Genomic DNA, 27,844 nt, shown 5'->3' with positions numbered 1-27,844 from the left:
ATGTTTTCAAAGTCTGAGTTAATTTTTATTTCCAGGTTCTGTCCCTAAAGCTGATACAAACAAAATCAACAAACTGCTTTAGTGTTCCCGAGAGGCTTTTTTGCCTAAGGATTGCCTTTCTAATTAAGCCCTCCAACTCTTTAACATGCTAATTTCACCCATTAACTTGTAGATGAAGTAGTTTCAGCTGTTATCTATGAATCACCCACTACAGAGCTTAATCTACAATTTTGTGAAACCTGATTTGAAAAATTTGCTAATTTTTTGTCAAAGATACTTGAGTTCTTATACAGTACTATTTTTTTTCAGTGTAGGTAACTGAGACTTTTTATGGATTTCTTTTTTCCAATACTGGGAATTGAACCAAGGGCCTTCATACTGAGTTATATCCCTAGCCTTTTTAAATTTTATTTTGAGACAAAGTCTCATTATGTCGCTAAATTGCACAGGCTATGTTTGAACTATGTTTGAACTCCTGTCTCAACCTTCCAGACTGCTTGGATTACAGGTGTGGGCCACCACATCCAGCAGACTTTATGATTTTTTAAGGTGAAAAAGAAAAAGAGAATTCTACAGTGAAGCAAGGAAGGCAGTAGACAGTACGTATTGTGTGAATACTTAAGTGAAAATTCTCTGGAGCACATTTCTGAATCTTTGGATTAAAAGAGCTTTAGAAAGTGGAAGATAAAAGAAAAATCTATTAATATTAATAAAGTTATGAAAATTTCTGGAAATTATTATCCAAAGTAACATCACTTTGAGACAGAAAGGTAGGACGTGGCTAAAACTGGATGGCAAAGGAGGCGTGACGAGATGCCAGAACATAACAGTTCCCAAAGCCCTGCCTGTGGACTTCTCGCAAGAACTCAAGCAGGTTTTCACTAGGATGATTTCAAGCTGACTTGAGGAATGAGTGATATGAAAAGGACAGTCCACATGGAGTTTTTGGCTTGCTGACCCTTCCTCGTTTTACCTACTTTACTAGGCCCAACCTTGTTCTTCACAGCTGTGGAGAACACCTTAAAATAAGATGGAATTGAATAACCCTAAGTGTGCTGTAACCCTAAGGTGTGCTGTGACTTTAAGAGTGCTGTGAGTGATATGTAACCATAGTAACCATACGACATAAAAGTAGAACCTTAAGTGGTATGGGATTGATAAGGATGCACCCCAAACTGGACAGGGCGTGGTCCAAAATGGACAGTGTGATAAGGCTGAACCAATACCACAAACGCCCAGTTAGAATAGCATAAAAGGAGCTGAAGACCTCAAGCAAGTCGACGATCCCTCCCACCGACCAGTCTACTAGTCAGTCTGTTGATCTGACTACCGACCGGGACACCTGCACCTGATCCCGCTGGAAGGAGCATCGCCCCCGACCAGACGAGACCAGAGGACGAGGCCAGCGGAGAGACGGACAGCCTAGCGCCGACTCGACGCCCTTCGTCTACGGATCACACCCTCTGACCGGACGGGAGGAAACGTCGCGCTCCCATAAGGACTTGCGCAGTACAGGTACAGGGACGTGGTAATTGGCAGACTTAATATTGTCTTATTTAATATCGTGTGATAGTTGCATAGAAGTAAATTATAATAATATAAGTGTGTGAACTGCCATCCGAGTCTGAGTCCTCTTTACCCGCGGTACCTGCTTGCGACAACAGCCTGTTTCTTTTCCTACCTTTAATAAAACTTTGCTAACATTTGTGCTTGACTTAACCAATTTTTCGCTCAGGACAGAAAGAACCTAGAGACTACCTCCAGCACTCCAAAACCCAGTAACATATTAGCCACATCTGTGATGTCCCAGGACCTAGGAGGAAAAGCAGAAATAAGGTAGCAAAAGGAACATTAATCTTCATGACAATTAAACCCTACTTGCACTTAATTTGCCCTAAGATTTATTTATTTATTTGCAACTTAGGTTTCTTTTCTCTTTATGCCTATTTCTTGTGGCTAAAAAATGAAGGTTAGGATGGTACCAGTCTGATGTAATCACTGATAAAATAAGTACGTGTTTTATGTGTTGTTATTGTTATTATGATCCATTTTACCTATTTGATTATGGAAATGAGGGTCTCAGCAAGCAATGTGCAGAATGCTAGGTTATCAAGCAATGTGCAGAATGCTAGGTTATCGTCATGCAAGGTTATCCTAATGATGTTTCTCTGTAAAATGCCTTTAGGGTGCAACTGCCTTAGGACCACATGTTTAGGAAGCTCAGGCCTTGTGTTAAAGATTGAGGATTCCTAATCTAAAAATTTAAAAACCGAAATGTTCAAATTTCCAAAATATTGAGGACAGACGTAACAGTACAAGTGCAAATTTCCACACCTAATCTCATATGACAGATGGTAGCCAAAATGTAGGTTCACAAAAATGTACGAAATAGTCTTAAGGCTATGAATATGAGGTGGATATGAAACATAAATGAATTCCATGTTTAGAACTGGGTCATATCCCTGATATGCTTCTTATGAAGATGCAAATGTGACAAAACCCAAAATCCAAAGCAACTCTGTCCCAAGGATTCTCCATAAAGGATATTTAAACTTGCGATAGAGACTGTTGGAAGAAAAACCATTCAAATAAACAGCCCATGGACAGGCCCTGAAGAACAGGGAAAGGATTTCTGACCAGAAGGAGCCTGTGCTGCAGCTACCCAGAGAGCAAACAAAAGGGAGCAAACAAAAGGCTCCTCCCAGCTCTGACCCCTCCCGCACCTAAAACCGGTCCAGGTCTCACTCAGACTTGCCTGGACAAGTTTTTCTCCATTGTTTTTCCTTAGCAATAGAGTTTCTGCGACCCCTGTTTCCCGCCATATGTGAATAAGGTGAATCCTGAAGTAAGCGAATTAACCCGATCCCCCTCCCCCAATAGCCTGTGTCTGAACTTTACCCCTTTTACCCCTTTTCCTTCCCGGACTGCTTTGTTCAAAGTAATAAGTTAACCAGCACATAGCTTACCTTGTGGTTAAGAACAAAGGACAGGACATGTTATACTGCAGCCCTAACCATAAAGATAGGAATTTCCTGCTGGATCCCCAGAATTGGGTTTTAATCTAACGTGCAATCTGCTTCTGTATCCCTGAGCTTGCTCAAAGATGAGATCATGACATTCTATTGTGTGATTTTTTTCCCTTTAAGAACTGGGCTTCTGTGCTTGACTGGTACCAAGGAAGATGGGAGCGCAAGCTCGTCCTTGGTCATCAGCTAATTAAAAAAACTCCTTCAATTTGGACACTTTTGCAGTGTGGTCTTTTTTGCTGGGAGAGCTATAACAAATCCTAGTGTACCTTTCTATCCAGTTGTGTAAGCTGAATGTATCTACCTCAACCAGTGAACTAATGTTGAGTGTCTTGCCACTGTCTCCTCTCCCCTCTTTTCCCACACCTATGTAAACTCTGTTCACTGCCTAAACGGGACTGATCACTTTGCGGAGAGGTCCCCAATCAGTTCGCTAGTGAAATAAACCTGCCTCCAACTTCCAGGGAGTGTGCTCAATTCTTCTCGGCCTGACTGTTATACCACCTTGAGCTGCAACACTGTGAGTTATATTTGCTACAGTACTGACACGTGCACTTGAGGTAGGAGATTAGGGCTGTTGTAAACCAGACAAACACTGGGTGAATGTATCAGAGGTTATAAAGACCTAGAGAACTAGCCCATAATGCCAATGACCCCATGGCTACTGAGCACTATAGAAGGAACCAATAAGAAAGTGATATTTTCAGTCCTTCATTCACTGGTTGCAGGACCAATCAGAAAAAGGTATTTTCAATTCTTCATTTACATCTGAAAGGAAAACAAAGGAGTCTATGCATAGAGCAGTTTAAATCTGGCTCCAGGCTAAGAGTTTTTCACAGGGCAACTGTCCTGATGCCTTATTTGCAGGATCCAGGAATTCTGAATACAAAAGCCCCATTTTGCTTATCCTGGGGTCCCTCTAAGTCTGCTCACAGGCCCCTTCTTGCCCCACAGACCCTACTTTTTTTTTCACCTTCAGTAAGTGTATCCCCTTGCTACCGCTTCTGTATGTCTTCTTCAATTCTTTGCCCAAGAACCTGGAAAGAACCCCACACAAGCTCCATCTGCGGAGACACCATCCTATAAATCCTCACACCAAAGCCTGTACCCAGGAGAAGTGTCCCAAGTTACCTTAACCTCAGTCCACCACTGTCTCAGCTAACCACTGTCTACTCAGCACAAGAGATGTGCCCCATTAACAAGCATGAGACTTCTTGGGTGTGGCCCTTATCCTTCCCATATATGACTTTTTAATGAAAACTAGTAAGCGGTAACCAATTCATAATAACAATGGATCAACAAAGGGTCAGTCTACCTTTTGGTGAAGCTTCCCAACATTTCAGAGCATCCGTTATCTCCATTCCCTTACTTCTCAAGACAATTCTGCCCATGTTTAGGGAGCAGGTGAGTGTTACCCCAGGGAGACACAGAACTATAGAGGTGCCAGCTGTGAACTCTTCTGGAATTTTGGTAGAAAGGGACCCATATTCATGAAAGAGAAGTCACATGAATTATTCTACTTTTTCTCTGATTCCTTTGCCAAATAGCAAATGTTGATGTATTAAAATTGCTTTAATTATTCTGTTGAATTGTTCCAGCAATTACATTCTCTCAAATTAATTAAGAGTGTTGCAAGCATTTTTAATGGAAATAAACTTGTTCAAGCTGTATAAAGAGATGGGGAAAATATTCTGAACACTGATAGAAAAGTAGACACCAATGTATTTTAACAAATGCCCTTCATAGTGAGTTTTTTATTTGTTGGTTTAGTGTAACTCTGGGCACTTACCTCCTTGTTTTTCATCTGGATATACAAAATCATTTTTTTTTAATGATACCTTATTACTCAGTTAAATCCACTTCTTAGGGTTTTAAAACTCGGTGGCTTAAAATATTAGGGGTTTCTTACCTTACAATTCTGGTGGTCAGAGGTCTGAAGTGGATCTGAGATGTGCAGCAAGGTAAGATGTAGGGAGAGCTTCCTTGCTTCCAAAGACTCCAGGGTGAGTTGATTTCCTCAACTTCTCCAGCTTTCAGATGCTTCTCTCATTCCCTAGTTGGTGGCCTTTTCCCTCTATCTTCAAAACCAGAAAGTTCCAGTCCAGGCTTTCTCCCTCAGCGCTGTTGGTTCCCTCTCTCCTTCCTCTTCTTTGTTGATTGAACAAAGTAGATTTCACCAGTGTTGATTCTGTGGGGCTTACGTGGACAGCTGAGGCCAATCTCCTCATCTCAAGGGCAGCTGGTTTCCAGTACTAATTCCATTTCCAACTTGAATTCCCCTTTCCTGTGAAATCTAACATATTCACATGTTTCCGGGGATAAGACACAGACGTTTTTGGAGAGATAACAAAAGAATAAGAGCCGCTGGGTTTTGTTCTCTGTGAGAAGCTCTTGGGCATGGGTCTTGGGCATGTATTGTGGACAGAGTAATTCAGAATCAGGTGGTGCTGAAGGAGACTGAAGTGGCATCATGTTAACAGTGTCTGAAAACTTAAAAGTATCAGTAAATTACATACCTAACCCAAGACTTAGTTTTAGGGACTCAAAAGCTAATGCTCAGAAGGGTAGAATTGGTTTTTTAACATGTTGCAAGGGCTTTTAAATAGACATTTCAGTGACGTTCATAAAGATAAATGAATTAAATGCCACTGGTTTATATAGTGCTATGCAAAACTCTGGATCATCCTTGGTCCTTTTTACCTGTAAAGTCATTTTAAAAAACCCCCAAACCTTGCGAAAAGCCCAAGCACTAAACAAGCCCTGAGACAGAAGCTAAGGCTGTGTAGAAAGGGTTTATGCTTGAGCAGCCCTTGCATCTCATAGAAGATGGCTTGGAAGACGCAGTGTAGTCCAAGAACTATTGCATCCAATAAAAAAGTCACACTCCTCAGATCACAAATGATTTCTTTTCACTATTAATCTTAGCAATATAGAAACCACTCCATACTTTTATAAAGAAGAAAAAGCAAAGTACAACCAGATATATCAATAAATGTCCAGCATAATTGAGGTAAAAATTTGTACATCTGTCACTGCAAGCTCCAACAACAATGCTGAATTAGAAAGTTTTACCTACATTAGAATTTTGCAATATTTTCCTTTATAAAACACACAAAACTTCCAGCTTTAACTTCTGGGTCTGACTAATAGAAGCAGAACTGCAAAAGAACACTATCAGATGGAAGCGAGTGACCTAAACTATTTAGGAATTGAGCATTTTTATTCTGAAGACCATAAAGGAACTCTTTATTATTATTATTGGCATAATCAAAAAGGCAATTTTTGTTATGATTTTAGAACATCACAGATTATTAACTTTTGATGGACAGAGTTATAATACCCTCTGGTTCCTAAGTATTAGTTTATATAATGGCTCTGGCAGATTATATAGTCTTTTTAGGGGCAATGGCAGAAGTTTTAAATCCCTTGAAAGGAATTATTCACTACATGATTGTTGTCAAGCAAGATAAGGCCTCATTTTACAACAGATTCTCAGAGGTAAGTGTTCCATAGATAGCAAACATAAAAAAAAAAAATTGTCCCAGGGCATTCTTTTTTCTAGACTATCCTTCTATTCACTGAAAATTATTGTATGAAATAAAATCTGTCTTCCCAAGTTTTCCATTAAAAAACTGATTTGTAACCTCGAGGAGGATAGAAAGTTTGTCATATATATGTTTGATACAAAGGAAAGCACATTGAAAATGTACAATTTATATTTAGCAACTGTAGGGAACATCTGTAAACTAAGGGACATATCTATTATTTAGGGCAAACATCACTGTAACTATTCGATCATTTGTCTGAGAAATCTGAGCTTTCAGCTCACAGAGAAATCTTTCCCTTCTCTTTCAGCTGGTGCAGATAAATGAACTGTGATCTTTATCAATGGGCTTGTTAATGAGATAGGACTTTGGTGGCTAGTGGCTCACACTTGATTCATTGGATACACTACCAGGTGATTTTGATGAGAGAACCAAAGAAGACACCATACAGGAGAGACATAGAAACTGGTGAGGACACCATCCTATGAGAATAGACGTTAGCAATAAAATAGGGTGCTGAGTACTCTGCTGTGCCAGACAAAGACATCAGGTTCTGGACCAAGCAAGGGCCAATAGGAGACGCTGGGTTTTCTAACGTACCCAGAGGACATTCATGGAGCTTAAGTATTCTGGAGTTTCTACATCATAAGCTGAATATAAGCTCTAACGTAAGCAAAAGAAAATTCATCAGTGCTTTGGGTCCCCTGTGCCCTCCCACAAAGGTATATCTGTGTAGCATTCAGTTTAATTTACACATGGTGAGAAGATGTAAAATTTCCCCTTTAAGATAGTCTGCTCCTTGAAGAACTGTCTTAAGGAACAGAAGGGTTCTAAAGAAATTCAATAAAGCTGATTGAGAATTGCGCTGTACTACCTTGTTATTACTAATAGAACATTGTTTTTCATGTGTTATAATGGACCTTTGGAGGGAATATACCATAAATGAAAATTCTCACTATGCATGGCTACATAGTCATCAGTCCAAATCATGCTCTTATCGTTTATTGCTTCTGAAATCCTGTGCAACCTCTTTTTGCTTGGGTTTGCATGGCTAGAGGTAAGGCTAATGATTCCTGCTCCATAGCTGCTCCCTCTCCTGATCTCTGATCTATCTCTGCATACATAATTTCATGACGTCTTCTTAGGAGATATTTCCTGCCCTTACCATCTACAATTACACCCCATCTCTGCTCTTGTCTATCTTGCTTTACTTACTGCAGCATTTGTCACCTGCTAAAAAAGCCAATCTTTGTTTTTTGAAAGTTTACAATTCATTTTTTAATCTCTTTATTCAATTAAAATGCAAACACCATTAAGTTGGAATTTTATTTTGGTATCATGATTCATTTTCATATGTTTGAGGAATAGAACCATAGCTGGCACATAATACATATCTGTTAAATAAATAAACTAATATTCTATGCATTTCAGTGTTGAATCAGTTAGGATGTTTTCTGCTGCAATTACAGAAAACTTGAGCTAAATGTGTTTAAAGAGAAAGGAAATGCACCTTTCTTCCTGAACTAGAAGCCCATTGGTGCTCTACTAGCAACACTGCCAAGTTTATGCTGTTTTTATTCTATTCACCTCATTTTTACGTCAGTGTCTTTGTGTTGCCTAGACTGGGTGACTTAATCAATAAGCATTGATTTCACATAGTTCTGGAGGCTGCAAAGTCCCCAAGCACAGTGCTGGCAGATGCAGTCCCCTTCCTGATTCATAGACTGCTTACTTTTTGCAGTGTTCTGACGTGGTGGGAGAAGTGAGGGAGTGCTCCATGGTCTCCTAATTCCATTCATGAAGGCTCCACCTTCATGACCTAATCAGTAACCAGAGTCCCCACCTCCATGTACCATCCCAGTGGAGGGCAGGCTTCTATATATTTTGATTATGAGATGTGGGGAACAAAAACATTCAGATTATTGCACTTAAGCTGAATTCTCTGATGCTGTCAAAAAGCCTAAGCAGCAATTGTGGTAATTTGGTTCCATAGTTAAATCAGTAAAAACAGGAAAAACCTACTTCACAGCCACAGGATAAAATCCTTTCCTTGTATCAGATTGAGTCCACCTAATTCAGGTGCTCATCCCTTTACCCATTCTTTCTCAAATTTAAGCAAGTATCAGAATCACCTGGAGGGCCTGTTAATACATGGGTTGTTGGCAGGGCTCCCTCCTCAAGTTTCTGATCCAATAGGTTTCAGAAATACACATTGAATTTACATTTGTAGCAAGTCCATAGGGAAAGTCTGAGGAGGCACTTGACCACAGTTGGAGAATTACTACCTTAACCAAAATCAGTCTTCAAGAGAAATCAAGAATGCTTAGCTAAGGCTAAGTTCTGAATAATCTCTGGAAAAAAGATGGGAGGATCATGGTTTGCTTGGATTTTAAGAGACATGTTTAGAGCTGAAATCAGGATCAGCTTCCCCTGAATCACACAGGTTCAAGATGTCTGGAACAAGGAAGAGCAAGACAATGGATTCTGAATAGAAATTGGCAGCCAAATAACCCATGTGTTTCTTACTCTTCTCTCAATACTGAGACAAAAATACCAGACACTCAAAGTTAAAGGGAAAAGGGTTTATTAAGCTCCCAGTTTATAGAGGTTTCAGTCCATAATCAGCTGGCTCCAAGGCAGAGAGGCACATGGCAAGGGGCATCACTGAGGAGAAACAGTTCATGGAGGGAAGAAGGTAGCAAAGCAAGTAGGGGATCTTAACAGTGTCTTTCTTATCCAGACTACTGGGATTAGGGTGATGCCAAACCAATCAGTGTAATAGTTTAGGAATCACGTCCCCTTAATCCCAGTATCACACACTCTGGATTCAGCCATCTGTGAAAAAGCCACCTATGACCTGATGAAGCTTTGGGGGAACATCTAGACTTAAACCATAACAGCCCCTTTAATGAAATAGGCTTTTAAGAAACAGACAATATACACAGTATTTTCCCCCTTAAGAAGTTTTCATGCCCAAAAATGTATTAGCCAAATTCAATACATGTCTTTTTCTTCCAAAGCTTGCTCACTTTGCATATGCAAAAAATCAGCTGCTTTCACATGCTTTTCCACTATCATTTATTTTATTCATTATTTTTACATGTCTGAGGATCTTCTTGTCCCAGGACTATTAAATACTACTCTGGAATAATTAAGAGAAAACAACGATTTAACAGTAAAGAAGCAATCATTTAAATTTGGCTAGGTTAAATTTGGTTAAGTTGATTTTTATTCTCATTTGAGAAGCTATACTTGCTGTAGGCAGGAAAAATAACTCAAGGTTATTTCTAATATGACACACAGATTTTTCTGCTCCTGAACATTTGCCTTTCAAGACTAAAGACTCACCTCATAGAATGCTCTGCTTTATATATTACATAAAATTATTTCTTGTATCTGTGGAGGACATGTTCCTGGAACTTCTCAGATAAGAAAATCCACATGGGCTCAAGTTTGTAATATAAATTAGGGAGTATTTGCATATAAATTGTATGCCTCCTCTCATATACTCTAAATTATTTTTAGATTTCTTATAACATCTATTGTGATTTAAACTTTATATAATTCGTTGTATTAGTGTATTGTTTAGGGAGTAATGGTGACAAGAAAAATCTATCCCTGCTAGGTACAGACAAGTTTTTTTCCAAATATTTTTTTATTTCCTGCCACTGGAATTCATGGATATGAAAGCTTTGGATTTGGAGGGTTGTCTATTGTTCTAACAGATCTCAATTGTTATAAATAATATATTCACTCTTCACATTATGGTCTGTGTGTTCAAAAAGAAAACTTATGGGCACTATTGAAAATGGTTGTTATTAGTATTTTTAGAGATTGAATAGACTCATTAATTTACTTGAAGAAAACAAATGTAGATTTTTAAAAAGACAAATGATAAATTTGTTCAATCAAATTTTACTTACAGGAAGAATCAACTATTTTTAGCAATGCTAAGAAATAAAAGGTGGGAAGTGTACCCCAAATCTCAGCAAGGAATCATCAAAAATTCCTAAAGCTCTCCTTCCAGCTTGCCTCACCCGCTCGCATCCAGGAGACAGTAAGGACACCCCCACCCCACCCCGTAGGCCCACGGGCCGCAGGCTTGGCCCAGTGGGCACCTGTAACAACCCCCCCACTCCCCCCACACCTGCCCCTGGCCTCTTGGCTGTGCAGCTACCCGGTTCCATGCTACAGAGGCACAGGGGGACACAAAGACCATTGTCCTGAGTTGCAGGGATGAACAGTAGAGAGAGGGCCTCTTTCAGCCTCCCTATTGAAAGCTGAAGCTCCCTGGAAAAGTGAAGATAATCTCTGCAATATAGGCACACCAGACCACCGTGCTTAGTAAGTTGGAGGGATCATCACCTCCCATTTGATCCTGGACTATTTTCAGGGAAAAGACAGCTGGAACCTGTAGTAGAACCTTGCGGAGTTCGGCCCTGTGGGAGGGCAGGGAGCTCAATTTGGGACTTGCAGCTGGAAGTCTGTCTGAATCTCGTGGGTCTGTGACTAGCTTACTGGGACTCATTGACTTATAACTGACAGTACCAAAAACAAAAATGAGAAGACATTTAAGCAAGTCACAAACCCAGGCTTCCACCCGATAAAAGGCAATTTCTGGGGAAAAAGAGGTGGAAAAGTCTGATAATCAACCACTTTGACACCCTGAACTGATAGCACAGGAAGTAACAAAACAGATGAATGAGGCTCTAGAAAAATTCAAAGCACAAATAATCTCCCAGATAACTACAGAGATGGTGAGCAGAGTGAAAGACATAATCAGAGGCTCTAGAACAGAAACAGATAAAAAAAATAGATGAGTTCAGAAATATGCTGGAAGCCATGACATGAATGCCCAGCATAAGAAAGAAACAGAATCCATGAAACAGATTCAAACAGATATTCAGGAGATTAAAAACTCCATTGTAAGCATGCATAGCAGATTGAGAGAATCTGAAGATAGAATATCAGATATAGAAGAATTATCAGATATAGAAGACAGATATAGAAGATATAGAAGAATATCAGATATAGATTGCGGTTAAGGACCTTGAAAACAGATTCCTTAAAAATAGTAAGGGACCATGAGAAATCAATCCAGCAGCTGCTAGATGATGGAAGGAAGAATAACATAAGACTAATAGGAGTCCATGAAAAAACAGGAGAAAGTACAATTGACATAAAAAAAACTGTTCACAGAAGTAATAGTAGAAAACTTCCCAGACAGGGGTAGAGAATTGGACATTCAAACAAGTGAGGCATATAGAACTCCAATTAGCCATGATAAAAAAAAAACAACCTACACCTAGACACATAATAATTAAGATCTCAGAAAGCCAACAGAAGAACAAAATCCTACAGGCAGTTAGAGAAAAGAAACAAATCACCTATAAAGGAAAGCCCATCAGAATCATGGCAGATTTTTCAACACAAACCTTCAAATCATGGAGAGTCTGGGGTCAAGTATTTCAAGCCCTAAAAGAAAATAACTTCCAAACTAGACTGTTGTATCCAGCAAAGTTATCTTTCAAAAATTCCTAAAGCAAAGTCTAAAATGCATATTGAAATATTTAAACATTTTAGGTTATTGAAATAGGAAAGCAGAATCTGCTATAAAAAAGAAACAAAGCTTAGCAATTTCCATGATGTATACTGACACACTGAATCTTTATGATACTGAAAAAAATTAAAATCTGTTCTCATCACTGCAATACGGATAGCATGTCAACCATCTAACATATGGTAGATAAGAATTCAAACATAATTTTGAGATAATAACTAGGCATTAATTTTTACAGTTCATGGAATATTCTTATTTGCACTTTATTTATATACCCTACTGTCTCAAAAGGTTGTTGGGAGCTTTAACTGTTATTAAACAACTCATAGATTCAGGGTCAAGCTTATTACCAGCAGTCATCAGATCCTCAGTGGATGTGAGCTATAATTTCCTATATTTTCTCACAGACAATAGGCAACAATTTATTACAACCATTTTATACAGGCAGAAGGCAGAAGTCTTCATATTTAAACCTTGCACCTAGTGTCACAGGACAGAGATAAAGCTCAAATCTAATTGTTTAAATGACCTTCTATTCTTTCAACTAGGTAGTGTTCTATTCCCCCTTATAGTATGCCCTCCAAACTCTTCCTGGAGCCATCAGAAGAGTCCCCATCAAGACCAGAAGATGACTGGAACCACAAGGTGGGTCTCTGGTGCATTGGCTTGAGAAAGCCACCTGGATCCATGAAATGAGTGGACACTCAAGAGTTCTGGAGATGCAGATATTTTCCTCTTACATTTTCTGAGGCACAAAAATTTCAATAAGAACTGAGCTGTCTGTCAAGAAGAGAGATATAGACTAGAGATGGCTGTGGGGACAATTCCCTGAGGAGGAAGCTCTGTACAAAGCAGGCAAGATGGATCGATGCCTATTGCTCCTAGAGGCTACAAATGGGCCCTAACATGAACAGACAGCTATTCTGGACTGTATTTTCTGTATCTGCTGGCAGAGTCAAATGTTTAGGCTATAAAAGAACTATAACTGAAATTCCACCAATATGGTCCATGGATTAATAATACCTAGGAACAGGGAATTTTACAGCCTATAATGCCTAGTAACAAGTAGAGAAATTTCATCCACAGGGTAATGGGTTGACAAAGAACTGGAATGATAAAGTGAAACAATTATTGTCTAAACTAAGAGAAGAGATGCAAGAAAGGCTGATTCAGATGCCTGCAGAAGAGGGTGCTCATATTCAACCTGAATGAGGCCAATAAAGGGATGGCTACTAGATAGATTCCTTTACTTTTCTGAGGGATTGGGGAAGTAGAGGTTGGGGAGGATTCTAGTATGACTATGCTATTCTCCCCACTGTGGAGAGAGGGGCACATGGTATAAGAGTATGTATTATTTCTTTTTCCTGTCACATATTTTTAACTTTCTTTATTCCTGTCTGATGTAGTAGTTGGCTAGTGCAGAAAGCAAAAATGATTCCTAAACGAAAAACTGCAACTGTACCTTTAAGCCTTTATATCAAAATTCCTCAAAGCCTGATGAGGTTGATTGTCCCTAGCAAAATTGGGGTTGGAAGTGAGGAAGAGTCAATTTCCTAGTGCTCACCATAACCTGCTACCTCTCTATCTCTACTCAAATGAATGAGAGCAGCAAGAGGGGAAAGCATGTGCTAACTAGTCTTATGACTAACAATCTGGATGGCACTAATCACTGAACCCAACATCCTTTCCAACGATGAAAAATTTGCCTAAAATTAAAAGACAATAACTGAAAGAAAAAGAATGAATGAGTAGCTATGTAGTGAAGGAAAATTCAGTATTGTATTAATACCTTAAAAGATTCTGATAGTAGAGAGATGATATTATCACTGAGCTCAATTTGACCAGATGTCTGAAAGGCAAACTACCACTCCTGCTTTGGGACCCTGGCAAGGTTGAATGGGAAGGAAACCTACAAACCAGAGAGGCACTGCCCTAGGAGATATTTAGTCATGTTACGATGATGGATTGTACTGTCGATCACTGAGTTGAATTCTAAAAATGGTCTAGTCTTTTCTGATTCTTATTTTTTAGATATCATCTGCCATACTATGATATAGTGTAACATTTGCACTCTTGGTAACATGATAATATCAACATTGATGGTCAAATGCATTGGGGAATCAAGTAAAAGCTGTCTTGGGATTTAATACTAATGGAAAATGGCTGTCCTGTAGAAAAACTATTTAGATAACCATCAGCTAATTTCTATGCTAAATAGTTATGTCCTAGTTTATCATAAGGTACAAATAATAGCAAATCAGAAGGCAAAAAATATGAATATATGTGTCATGGAATTATAGGATGGTGTAGTTGTTTTTAAACTTATTACTATTTCACCGGTTCCTCTAAATGTTTAGTTTAATTATACTAATACTATTGCTGTGTCTGTCATATAAATAATTTATTAAATGTAAATGCCAGACAAATATGGATAGTTTTGCTCTAAGGATGTCTTAGCCAAAGGCCAGTGCATGCCCTGGGTAGTAAAGCATTCAACTTTGCCCAACGAGAGGTCTGCACTATTATTTAATATATGTGCTGCTGAAGCAAGCACAGGTCTGCACTATTATTTGCTCCTTGAAAGGCAATCTCTGGGAATTTCTGGAATGATAAGGCTTTTATTTATGATGAGCCTTTTGTCCCAAAATTAATAGTTAATACTCATGGTGGGCCACTCAGGCCACATGAGATCAGCTTGTCCCCCAGGGAAGGGTTTGCTGGAGGCTAGGCTCAACTGTATGGGGAATTAATCAATCAATCATGCCTACATGCTGGAACAATGCCAATAAACACTTTGGATGCCTACACTCATATGAGGATTTGGATGGCAACAAATGAATGCCAGAGATTAACATGCCCTGTGTTTGGAAACCTGCCAACCTCTTCCCATATGTCTCTTCCTTTGGATGTATATGGTCTTAGTTACTCTTTTAGTTGCTGAGACAAAATACCCAACACCTAAAATTGAAGGAAGAATGGTTTATTTGGCTCACAATTCATAGAAGTTTCAGTCCATAGTTGTCTAGCTCCAAAGAAGGATAGCATGGCATCATAGGAGAGAAACAATTCATGGCAGGCAGATGATAGCAAAGCAAGCAAGTTACAAGTTTAAGCCACAATAGCAGCTTCTTTTTGCCCCTTTTATGTTCTGTCTAGGCTACTGGGCTTAGGGTGGGTGGCAAACCAATCCGGAGACTGATTTACTAATCACACACCCTTCATCCCAGCATCACACACTAGATTCAGCCACCTCTGAAAAAGCCCCACCTGTGACTGCATGAGCCTTTGGGGTAGGGATCTAGACACAAGCCATAACATATATATTTTCTTTGTAATAATCCATAGGATCTATATCTTTTCTTTATAAAATATCATAACTTTAAGTATAATAGCTTGTAAATTACCAATAGCACCAATTGCATAAACCCCTCAAATTTGCAGTTGGTGTTCCATTTTTTCTTTTTATACCGGGGATCGAACTTGGGACCTTGCACTTGTGAGGCAGGCACTGAAACCATTGAGCTAAATCCCCACCTCAGAACTTTCCACTTTTTTTTTTTTTTTTGGTGCCGGGGATTGAACTTGGGTCCTTGTGCTTGCGCAGCAGGTCGCGAAACCACTGAGCTAAATCCCCGGCCCTGCAGTTGGTGTCAACAGTGAGGTGCTGCTGTGTATACTCTTCCTTCTTATCATTAGATCTTCATGCCTTCCATTCACTTTCAGAAGACTGCAGCAGGCTGGGCAGTCTGGAGGACTGAGCCCTCACACTTCGAAATTTCACAAGTTTCGGGCAGTTACTAATACATATTAATAATATTACCGCTTCCCAAACATTGCAAAGGCCTTAGAACCCTTTTATTCCACTAAATCCCATCTAGCTCTCATTTATTTATTTAGTCTTCTTAAGTCATTACTATCATTTTATGCAAGTCAGTGTTACTTTGTAATTTTCTATGTGTTTATCCCTCCAGTTGGTATATATTTCTTCTTGAATTTATGTGTTCCTCAGCAAAATCATTTCCTTTTTCTGAACAACTCCCTTGAATATTTACTATATACAGTATACAGTGGCACATCAGTTCATGAACTTAATTCTTTCCACGATTCTGGTTGCAAACCGAATTGGACAAGAACTGAATCAAATTCAATGGTAAATTCCAATATTGGCTTTATGGGGAAATTTGATTTGGTTCTCCTACAGTTCAGTTTGCAACCAGAATCATGGAATGAATAAAGTTCGTGAACTGAGGTATCACTCTATTTGAAAAACAAATCTCCCATTACAAAATGGTTGTTTATAAATACCTTTATTCTTCTCTCATATTTGAAGGATAATTTAATACAGTGTTAACGTTAAGATTGGGTGTTATTTTCCTTCTTAATTTAAAGATGTTTAACCATTGCAGGCACTTTTTATTATTTTCTCTTTGATTTAAAAAGCAACAATTTTATAGTAATTCATTGTTGGAGAGGTTATCTTTATATTTCTTCTGCTTAGGAGCCATTGATATTTCTCCTCTATCCAACGATTTTTCTTTTCTAATAGTTTCTCGAAATTCTTGAAAATAATATCTTTCCAAATATTGCCTCGGATTCTTTCATCTTTTCTCTCTGTCCAAGACTCCAGTTACACATTGGCTAGAATAAAGAATACAGATTCTTTATTCTTCTTTAGCTGTGTGTTTCAAACTGTGTTTTATAGCATTTCACAGAGATAGTTTAATTTGTATTTTTATTGAACATTAGTCTGCTAATATATCTCAGAAAACTTTGCTTTTGGTGATACAATGATATAGAAAACACATGAAAAGAACAGTCATTGTGGTAAAGTGTTATATTTAATAAACACAAAATGGTTTTGAAAGTAGAATTTTAACTGTCAGTGAATAAATTAGTACAGATTTTCAGTATGTGTGCCTAGTACTGAGACATCAATACAGAAGGATCAAAAGACTAGGTAACAAATGAAAGGCATATTTGAATACTAGAAATTATTTTAGTTTTAAAGTAAATGGAAAATGAAACCAATGTAAATAAATCATTGAAGTAAAAGTTACAGGGTCTGGCTTCCAAACTCAGTTTGTCACCAACATTTTCTGTGGGGTTGAGAGCACTTTAATTTCTTTGGAATTCAGGTTTCTTAATTTTTTAAAGTAAAAACTGAATATATGATGTTTAGCTTTGCTTCTAGTTATAGAATTTTGCAATTTTCGTTACCTGCAAATTAATAAAACAAAGGACATAGCATATCTTTAGAAAAACTAGCATAATAGAATATTTTTAAATGCTTCATATACTGCTAGCACAGGAAATCACAGCATTCTTTCATCTTTCATCTGTTTTTACAGAAGGGTTTCAATTAAAAGAGGACTGGGATTATTTAATCTGAGTTACTCTTAAAGATGGGAAAAAATTATGTAATAACTCAAATCACCAGGAGGGTTTCGTGATTGTCTTGAGTTTTGTAAATGTGGCATTTTATTTTCAATGAGAGGCAGAGTCACCTGTGGCATCGTGGAAAGCAAGAAGATTGCCATCTTATGGGAAACTTGGCTTCTTAATAACTATATTCCTAAGTGTGTTACTGTGCAGCCACTTGTCTGTCCTACTTATGTTTAGTCTAAAAGCACTGCGTTAAATGATAATGCTTCAGACATTTTTGAATCATAATTGTAGACTGTAGTAATTGACTAGCTCACTTGATTAGCTGTCCATTAGTGTTTTCTCCTACTTACTGCCTCAGTAATCTCTCTGAAGCTATAGACACTAATCAAAATACTAAATACTCACAGGAGAAAAAAATGGCATGTTTTGCATACTAGATATATTTTTAACTGGAAACATTACGTATGTGTTTTAGATAAATTATTCAAGATCTAAAATAATATTTGAATGGCCTCTGGAAAAAATATAACTTTCAAGCTATAGCTATACTAATCTCAAACCATCATTTGTAAGATAAAGAAATAATAAATCCCTTATTCTATGCCTCACTCCATTTAGAACCATGTGACATCATGTTTGAGAATGATTTTTGACATAATCCAATTCAACATCTTCATAGTGTAAATGAATACTCCAGTATTTAATTGATTTCCTCCACACAACACAGTTAGTTGGTGACAGAACCCAGGATTAGAATTTAGGTAGTCTGGATGCTAGTATAATTATCCTGCAGCTCCACGATGTTGCTAAAGTGACTTCATAAAGTAAGAATCTCTAAAAATACCCTCAATGGGGCCAGGGATCAAAGAATAAATAAACAAACAAATAAATAAATATAAATAAAAATATCCTCAATGTAGGATGTACTATTATTTTATGTACTGTAAGTACATTCTTGATAAAATATGACATAACTCAATAATTCTATGTAATTTTGTCATTCATGTCTCTCATGTTCTTAAATTCCTTTCATTTCTTTCAAGGTAACCAGTAGTTAATGGCTCATAACCTCAGTTGCAATGTACTTGAATTAGTGCCAGGCAAAGCATGACTTCAAGTACTTTGTGAAGATTCATTTCATAGGGTCACTAAAGCACTTGTTTTTTACTCTAAAAGAAAAAAGTAATTGAGTTCTTCAGATTCTAAATATTTGCTTCAAAATTTATAAAATGCAGGCATCACTGTTCTCTTCCAGGGACTCTCGGAAAATACAATATTTTCGTTGTAACGATGAATCGTTGCTTACACACTTTTTGAACATATTTTTTATGACCATTGAGTTCCAACCTTGTGGTATAAACCATATGCACCATTCAGTTAGAGAGAAAGTTAGCCATGGCTGCCACTTGGCCAACAGCAATGTTTAACGCCATCAATTATTAGATTTAACCAGGTGGCAGAAATGTGATTTAGGACTGATAAAATATTTTTGTAAAACATCTGATTCCTAATTTATGTCATTAAAATATCCATGGTTTTCTATAATAGTAATGTTGTCTTCTCTCTGAGAGTAAAAGGCACAAACAATGGCAACTCAAACTTCTGAAGAATGAAGATCACAGATAACCGAAATGATGTCAATTCCTTAGCATTAACATCCATTAGAGTACAAAGACAAGTTAAATGCTTGATGGGAGGGAAAATGAAAGGGTAGGAAAAGAGGGAAGGCTCAACCTCTTCTGTGTATATGTGAGTGTGTGTGTGTGTGTGTGTGTGTATACATGTATGTAATTTGATTGCCTTACCCACCTCCTTCCATTTTTTCTAGGAATTGTGACTTCATACTGAAGATACTTCTTTCCATACTCTCATCCTGACACCAGACTAGGAGGCAGCATTGTTTCACATGAACCCAACTCCATAATTATAGACCTTGCTTTCACAATGCCACTTGACCAATACTAGTCCCATCATCGTACCTAATTTCTGTATGAATGTTAAAATACAATTCAGTATTTCTCCGGCTAATGTATTTATTTCAAATTAGCAAATCTTTTTGGTATACAAAGATTCCCAAGATAGATCCAATACTGTTATTTTTTTTTGGCAATATTGGAACCTTGGGCCTTCAATAGTTATCTGTTAAAATTAGAAGACGCAGAAACAACTCCAGACATACTCAGCCACCTCATCTTCAACAAAGGAGCCAAACACCCTCACTGGAGAAAAGATAGCCTCTTCAATAAATGGTGCTGGAAAAATTGAGTTTCAACTTGCCAAAGATTAAAACTAGACTTATATCTCTCACCATGCACTAAACTAAAATCAAAATAGATCAAAGATCTAAATATTAAAACAGAAACACTACACAACTGGAAGAGAGGTTAGGTAGAACTCTTGAAGACATTGGCGTAGGAAAAGATTCCATGAACGAAACCTCAGTAGCACATGAATTAGCACAAACAATCAACAACTGGGATCTCGTCTTATTAAAAAGCTTCTACACAGCAAGAGAAACCACCAGCAGTGTGAAGAGAAAACCCACAATGTGGGAAAAAATCTTCACCTGCTCTTCCTCAGACAAAGGTCTACTATCTCAAATCTATAAAGAACTTAAAAAGATCAGACCTCTCAAATTTAAAGACCCAATCCAAAAATGGGCATCTGAAATGGACAGACATTTCTCAGACAAAGAAGTAGAATAGCAAATAAACATATGAAAAAATGTTCAACATCACTGGTCATTTGAGAGATGCAAATGAATACAACACTGAGATTCTACCTCGCCCCAGAAAAGAAAGGCTGCCATCATGAAATCAACCAATAACAAATGCTGGTGGGGCTGTGAGGAAAAAGGAACTCTGCTCCACTGCTGGTGGGAGTGTAGACTGGTGCAACCACTGTGGAAATCAGTATGGAGATACCTCAAAGAACTAGGACTGGAAGTCCCATTGATCCAGGTATTCCCCTGCTGGGTATCTTCTCCAAAGAATTCAAAGAATCATACCACAGTGATATATGTGCACCCATGTTCATAGCAGCACAATTTGTGATAGCTAAAACTTGGAAGCAGCCCAGCTGCCCATCAACTGGAGACTGGATAAAGAAAAAGTGTTTTGTTTTGTTTTGTTTTTAATAAAATGGAGTACTATGCAGCCACAAGGAGTGAGAAATTAGAGACATTTATAACTAAATGGATGCACATTGAGGCGATACTCTTAAGTGAAATAAATAGGACACACATGTGTAAATACCAAATAGTTTCTCTGATGTGAGAAAGTGAAAGTGTAAACAAGGATCAAAAGGTATAACAGATAATGTAAAATAGGAAGAAAAGGGGCAAAGGAGAAGTGAAAGTGAGAGCGATGGGGAAAGGAAAGAAGGGAATGGAATTAATTAATATGAGAAAGTGGAAAAATGGAAACAAAGTCTTTGTAAATAGAGTGATAGAGGGATTAAAGGGAGGGTAGGGGAATGGGGAAAAATAAGAACCAAGATATGTAAAGGTACAAATCTCCAGTGAATAATGTCATATTGTATACCTAAAATGTACCAATAATTTTTTTTAATCTGTCAAACATACAATATGTAAAAATAATAGTGGCCAGTGTTCTCTTTGAAATTGCAATATTCTAATTTAAAGTACTGTAGACAATATTTCAAGCCATTGTGAGGTATCTTTTACATTTTTGTAAAATAACATGATTCATTCTTTTTTTGAGACAGAGTCTTGCTGTGTAGTTCATGCTGGCCAAGCTCACTGTGTAGCTCTGGCTTGGCTCAAACTCATGGAGATCCTCCTGCCTCAGCCTCCCATGTGCTAGGTTACAGTCATGTACCACCACCTCCAGCTTTACTTTACTTTCAAACACTGAAGATCAATGTTCTACTGTCACTGAAGCTATTTGTATTCTGGAATTAAATTCATTTATTGATTAATTTAATTTTGATTCTAATTTAAAGGAGGGGATAAAATTGCAATTAAGTTCCAAGACATTTTACATATTATTTTATTGGTTAATATATAGATTAGAAGCTGCTGAAAGACACACATATGTGCAGTGAAAGAGTAAAATGTGCTTCCCAAATGGTATTTCCTACTCCCTAAGACCTGGTCATTTATTCATTTTTTACAGAGGTTGTGAGACACGTGGCACTAAGAATCCATGTCCCCTATGTCAGTGCTGCCCAGATATTATGGTTGGGGACTAGATGTCCCCCTAAAGCTTCACACAGTGATAGGGCTTTTTCAGAGGTGGCTGAATCTAGAAGTGTGTGATGCTGGGATTAAGGGCATGTGATTACTAAACCAGTACCTTATTGGTCTGGCACCACCCTAATCCCTTGTAGGCTGGATAAGAGAAAAGGGACAGAAAGATGCTGTTAAGGTCCCTGTTGCTTTTGCTACCTTGTGGGCACCATGAACTGTTTCTCCTCTGTGACACCCCTCTGCCCTGCCACTCTGCCTTGGAGCCAGCCAGCTATGGACTGAAACCTCTACCAACCGAGTTAAATCATCCCGTTCCCTTTTAACTTTGTGTGTCCCGTATTTTGTCTCAGAAGCAAGAGAAAAGTAAGACACAAGAGTATGGAGCTCTCTTCAATTTCCTTTGATGTGAAGTTGACATGACAGCCAACGATAAGTTACTTTTCCACGGAAGAGAGTCAGGTGGGATATGTTGACATCTGCTTATGTTAAGCACTTTTAATGAAGAAATAAAAAACATGTACATGTGCTGCTGAAGCGAGCACTGAAATAAAAAATATGTATTGCTGATCAAACGTGTTTATCAACCATTGAGTTTCCTTCCTCTATGGTATCTCAGTTTTGTTATAAAAATAGTAGAATAAAATCTGGTGTGGGTTCACTATTTTCTTCTCATTTTTAGTATGTAGCAGTTTCTCTGTTTCTGAGACAGAAATGTGTCTTCCCCTCCACAAATGTTCATCAATAGCTTCTTTGGATTCTTCTGTAACGATCACCTACTTGCAAAGATTATGCCAATAGCCAGCCAGAATTAAAAGTAAAACTGTCAGGCCAGTATGTGATTTTTGCCACGGGCTTTAAGGGACAGGGAGGGTTTCCTGTCAACATCAGTCTTGAAGGAAGCAATGTGTTTTCCTAAGCGTCTGACTTTTCTCAGTGCCAATCTGTTTACATTTAACCCACCTTGTTCTTTCACTCAGGATGGAAATGAGAATTATGCCTAAGCTAATTAGATCATGCAGATTTTTAAAAACTATGAATCATACATATAGATCTCAAAATGCTATGAAATTATTATATGTTAACAAAAAGTGTTATTAATAAAGATTCTATGAATGACCTGCCAGGAGCTATCAACTAACTCATGAAAAGAAAATTTTGGCAGTCTTTTCTTAGTGATTGACTCAACTCTCAGTGTTGCTGACAGAGTGGAACACAACACTACTAAAGATTCTGCCCTCATCCAGTTAACATTTTGTTGAAAAGAGACACATGCAAGTATCTAATATGTGATATTTTTAGATTGGGATAAGTTGTCTGATATAAAGTAATAGGGTGCTATAATACTGAAGTGATGATGGACCTCTAGAGATGAAATCAGAAATCATTCCTAAGAGGTGACATATGACCTCAGACTGAAAAGATGAGAAGGAGTCTCAGGTCCAAAGAGCCAGACATGAGAATTCTAGGAAGAGAAAAATAGGAAGCACAGGAACTTTGAGCCAGGGATTTTTTTCGGTATGCTGGAGATCAAAAGGAGGCCAGTGTTCCTGCAATGTAGTAGCATTGGCATGCAAGGGGTCAGAAGGGTAGAGGTGGAGGCAGAGTTAAGATAGAGTCATGTACAAAGCAGAGAGACATATGGATTTTATTTTAGAAGAGACAGAGATATCTTTGAATTAATTTGAGCAAGCTTTCAACTTAGTATGCATATAAATCATTTTCCAATGTCTTTCTTACTGTAGGTAGGTATAAACTTCATATAGAGCTAGGTATAGAGATATAGATACAGATGATAAACAGGTATAGTCTTTCTATGATTCTCTCTCTCTCTCTCTCTCTCTACCTACTATTAATATCAACATTGGGAAATTGGAAAACATGATTTATATACAAATCTATCTAACTATAGATAGCCCTAGCTGTATCTGTCTATATCTATCATCTATCCATCTATACGAAGTCCATAAGAAAAGGCAGCCTTAAGGGCTCTATCTTATTATTTTATACACCCAGAGCCTCAGCAAAAGGAAATCAAAGGAAGAGAACGAGAAAGGGGGTGCTAGGGGTCTGTGGGTGCTTTCCTGAGCCCTTTTCGAGGGAGGAGGCTGTGTGGAGCCACTTTTCCCACCGCTGTTTGGCAGTGTTTTCTTTTCTCTTCTTTCATCTCACTCGCCTTCGTGATTTGTCAGCATTTTAGGATTTCCACCCAAATAGCAGTCCCACCTAAATAAATGCTATCTTCACTCTGGATCATGGCATTTACAATGGAATACTTCACATTCTCTGAAGATTGAAAGGGAGGCATCGGGTCCACTTCCACTCCCTGCTGTCTGTGCTTGAACACTGTGACTGTCTGTGAGCCTTGATTTTCAGTGAACTGAGCTGCTGTCATTGCTGAAAGCCCTCCCGGTTACCCTGCGTCTGAAACGGATGGGATGGAAAAGGGCAGAGTCACAGCTTTTGATGTTAGCATGCTAGGAAACAGAAAACAAAATAGCTTAGCAGCCAGAGAAATGTCGACTTTGTATTGTGAATGGAGGGCCCGAGCAAAAGTTTTCCAAACAAAAGTGAAATTTTTCTAAGCAGTTGTGAAGAAAATCTTAAGTGTGGCTAGGTAGATTTTAGTACAATTTTCATTCCAAGAATAATTATATTCTAAGATTGTAATTATGTTTTAGGATTGATTAAATATCCAAGAGTAAAAAGCTAATCAAACTGCTACTTGCCTCTCTTAAAAATCTTTTTTTATTAAAATTTAAAATACACATTAAACATATGTATTTATATATTAAGTATTTTTGGACATAGAAAAATCTTCATTTTTCTTTATAATCCTGCATAAAGAGTAATATATGCCTTTAAAATAAAATACAATCTCTCTAATGCAATCTTTGGAAATATCAGGAGCTATTAGCAAAAGAAATTATGCTATATTTATATTTCATAATTGTCAAACTATCTTATACTAGATACTTAGAACTTTAATGACAGCATGTCATATAGTATAAAATTAATTCAATGGGATACATCTTTTTATTCCAATAAAGTTTACACACAGAAAACAAAATTTTGAAGAAATTATTAGTAAAAAGGAAAATTAACTTGGTTCTAGTTAATTCCCCAGTATGTTTCTCTTGGTTGTTTTAGCTCTTGCTCCACAGGCTCTCGGTTAGTCCTGGGTGGCTCAGTGAGTGCCTGCTTCACATCTGCGCACAGGCTTTGCTGGCTGTGTCAAGTGCTACAGATCCACATTAAACCCTTGTCGACACTTCCAGTCACATGCATGGCAAATGCTGAAAGCGGGTACACAGCTAGTGTACAATAAATATGAGTGAATGAATGAGTGGATCAATGAAAACCTGGGATACAGTCAATGGCAAGGAAACTTACATAATTTTTTTTTTTTTGGTACCAGGGATCTAACTCGGGACCTTCTGCTTGCGAGGTAGCCGCTGGAACCACTGAGCTAAATTCCTGACCCTGGAGCTTTAATTACTTAAATTTAAGGGCTGGGAATTCAGCTCAGTGGTTCTGCGGCCTGCCTTGCAAGTGTAAGGTCCCGAGTTCATTCCCCAGTACCAAAAAAAAAAAAAATTAAAGCTCCAAATCATGATATTCATTAAATATATTAATAATTCATTTCAAACTAAGTATAATTTGCAGTTGGTTATGGAGAGAATGACTCATTGAAACCTACTTTGTCAGAGATTTTGAATTTGGCTTACACTCTATCATTTAGCTCCAATGTATGATCTTAAATCCGTTGTTTATTCTTGTGCTGTTCTTTTCTTTCCCATGCACACAATATAGGTACAGTATAGAGAGGTAGTAGGAGCTTAGGAGTGGGGATATAATGTAATATTACAAAAATAGATTAGGGCTCAATAGGTTTGGACTTGATCCCTAATTTCAAATACTTGGTAACCATAAGTACAATTTAATGTTAGCTGTTTGGGGAGATTGTGCTAGTTACCCATTCATTGCTATGATCCAATAGCCTGAGAAAACAACTTAAAGGAGGAAAGATTTATTTTGGCTCATGGTTTCAGAGGATTCAGTCTATAGTTGGCTGATTCTACTCCTGCAGGCTTGAGGTGAAGCATAAAATCATGGCAGAAGGGTCTTGCAAAGGAACGCTGCTCACCTCCTGGAAGACAGGAGTCAGAAAGAGTATGTCCAGGTAGAAGGTTTCTCTTCACTTTTGTTTCATACTCATTCATAGCCTATGACATGTACGTTGCTGCCTGCCCACTTCCAGGGCAGCCCCCCCGCAACTCAGTTTCCCATCCTACAAGTCAATAATGCCTAGAAATTCAACTGTAAACACACCAGAAGGTGGCCTAATTACTTTCCAAGGGATTTCTTCATCCCATTAGGTTGACTATAAAGATTAATCTGAACACTTACTGTTACTCTTTGTTAAGTGTATGGGCTCATATTCATACTGTCTTGTGTGAATGCTTTCTAATATCTAGGGTGTTTTTCTACTATATTTTTAGAGAACCTGAAACAATTGTGGGTGCTGTTTTCCTAGGTTCTTTCAGGTATGTGTTTAAAAACTTAGAGATGCGTAATTTTTGCTAAGAATTCTGAGACTTTCTACTCATTATCTAGATATTTTTCCAAAAGACACCTTAAAGTTGTTAAGCTCATTTAAAAATTAGTTTCAAAATATGAGAGAAGGAAAAAAAATGGAAACAAAGTTTTTGTTAAGAGGGAAGGGGGGGTGAAGGGAGGGCAGGGGAATGGGGAAAAAATAAGAACCAAGATACATCATGTAAAGGCACAAGATCCCAATGATGAATGTAACTGTACTGTATACCTAAAATGTACCAATAAGCTTAATGGAAAAAAAATAAACTTAGAGTTAGAGGGAATTAAAAAAAATTAGTTTCAGGTGGATTAAGAGGCTGTACTTGTTGACCGGTAAATAATTGGAGCTGGAACTTGAATTCCCAAATTCCAAGAAGCTGGACCATCCTCAACTGTTAGCAAATACTGCAAATTAGTACATGTCTTCTTCATTGTTTGTTGTCCATGTTATAGGCTCTTTCTAGTTGAGTAATAAATTCACTTGGAAAAGTTTTGTGATAATGAATTTGAAATACGTTCTCTTGGAATACCATTTCTCCATTTCACCGGCAGTTTCCGCCATCACTTCTTAGTAATGATGGTTTTCTTTGAGGATATTTTTTAATTTTAACTTCTCCCTTTGCAATTCTAGGAAGACGAATTCCTCATACACAGGATATCCCATGTATTCTCACTATCTCAATTATTCTCCAATCAATTTTAGGGTTTTGTTTTTTTCACACTCCTGATGAGTGATTTCCTCAACACTTTTCTATATGTCTCCTATGGGCTTATATAATGTTTATTCTCTTTTTGTTTGTTTGTTCTAATGTAGCTTCTTTCTCTGAATTTTATTTTTCTCTACATTGGATTCTGTATATGAATGGTCTATTCATTTTCTGAAGCTGTGAGGATTTTTCTGTCTGAATTCAGTCCACTTTCTCAAGCTATACTTGAGTTAATATTTTTTACTCACAGTTTTGTATGACAGATAAATAAGGCAAATACTATTTCTTAAGTTAATGTTTATTCATGGAGCAGAGTCTAGAAACAATGGAAAACTTCAATCAACAATTCTATTAGAATTTCAGTGTCTAGAACATTGGTCTTCTAAGTAGTAAGACTGCATAGACCTTCAAGATAAATAAACATTACAACATAATTTGTAATTAAGCTCTGTCTACAGATTTTTATTCTTGTGTGTAATTCTTATCCTTATTTTTAATTCATGCTTTCCTAAATTATCCTTAATGCAATACAAACTCCACATATCTATAAGCAGAGATCTTTGCTAATGCTTCTCTGATTTAGAATCTTTCCAATGATAATTACCATAAAATAGCCTTATTTTTTTCCTTATTTAAATGGAAAAAAACCACTTTAATGTATTGGGATATATCTATCCTTCTTTGAACTTTTATTGGTTATTTTGGAGTGGAAGTGCAAAACATTTTCTATTTTTAAGCAGAAATCCCCTTTATCACAAAACTTAATTTGATGTAGGATTTGACTTAAAGTAATCTTTTTGATGATCACATCTAATGTT

General features: G+C 37.6%; 1 protein-coding gene across 4 annotated transcripts in view; it reads right to left on the bottom strand.

Moving 5' to 3' along the window:
- Positions 1-27,844, bottom strand: part of Gpc5 (glypican 5) — a 1,453,028-nt gene that overhangs the window by 648,327 nt on the left and 776,857 nt on the right. The gene's annotated exons all lie outside the window — the stretch shown is intronic.

This window comes from Heterocephalus glaber, unplaced genomic scaffold, assembly GCF_053883595.1.
Source record: "Heterocephalus glaber isolate CG9 unplaced genomic scaffold, H.glaber_assembly_v1.0 deba00001577, whole genome shotgun sequence".
Classification (NCBI taxonomy): domain Eukaryota; kingdom Metazoa; phylum Chordata; class Mammalia; order Rodentia; family Bathyergidae; genus Heterocephalus; species Heterocephalus glaber.
Note: the sequence above shows the minus strand (reverse complement) of the source record. Positions and strands in the feature narration are given on the sequence as shown.